Source organism: Carlito syrichta, unplaced genomic scaffold (assembly GCF_000164805.1).
Source record: "Carlito syrichta isolate Samal-C Ts95f unplaced genomic scaffold, Tarsius_syrichta-2.0.1 Scaffold126806, whole genome shotgun sequence".
Classification (NCBI taxonomy): domain Eukaryota; kingdom Metazoa; phylum Chordata; class Mammalia; order Primates; family Tarsiidae; genus Carlito; species Carlito syrichta.
Genome location: NW_007070902.1, coordinates 102,452 through 103,278, shown reverse-complemented (window position 1 = coordinate 103,278; position 827 = coordinate 102,452). Strand labels below are relative to the sequence as shown.

The 827-nt window shown below is 41.7% G+C and overlaps 1 protein-coding gene across 4 annotated transcripts in view; it reads left to right on the top strand.

Moving 5' to 3' along the window:
- Positions 1–827, top strand: part of ATP6V0A1 (ATPase H+ transporting V0 subunit a1) — a 78,892-nt gene that overhangs the window by 52,639 nt on the left and 25,426 nt on the right. The gene's annotated exons all lie outside the window — the stretch shown is intronic.

Here is an 827-nt window from a genome sequence, read left to right as displayed (position 1 = left end):
CTGGGTGACAGAGTGAGACTCGAACTCAAAAAAAAAAATTTTTTTTAAGTGAAATTTAATCTGGCCTTTTAAAAAATGTTCACATTGTTATAGGTAAGGAAAATTGTGTGCAAAAACATAGAGATGGAAAGTACACAATCAATTATTTTAATTATAATAGAAGCTGACATCACTGAAATGCTTACTATGGGCCAGAGACTCTATTAAGCCCCAGATATCTGATTTAATCCTCAAACAATTCTATCAGGCAGGTGCTGCTATCCTTATTTCACAGTTAGTGAAACTGAGGCTTGAAGAGTTTTAATAACATTTCATGTATTTATTTAACAAATTGTATTGAATCCCTATTGTCTTCAAGACACAGGGCCAGCTGGGCAAAACAAGGTTGAGATGCAACTCCCACCCTTAAGTAGCTTGGAGTCTAACCACACCTCACATTTACCTCATATTTATGTAGTGTTCTGCGGTCACAGTGTTCTTGCAGACATCTCATTTGAGGCTTACAGGGTAGATACTGACTTTGAAGTACCTGTGGGACATCCAGGGATAAATGTCCCCAGGCACTTGGGGTACAGAAAGAATTTCAGGTGAACTGGGTAAAGAGAGAAGCAGTCCCAGGCCTTCACATGAGAGGTCACTGAGGATGACCAGCCCTTCAGGGAGAGGCCAGGTCAGGAGGGAGAGACACTGGGCTAGAGAGTGAAAGGATTTCAGAACACAGCCTCTTGCATGTTCTCCTAAAGATTGCAGTGGGGTTCAGGGAAGCTTCTGGATCAGAGTCATGATTTAGGAAACAGGACCTGATGGCCGTATGGAGGCAGAGAAAA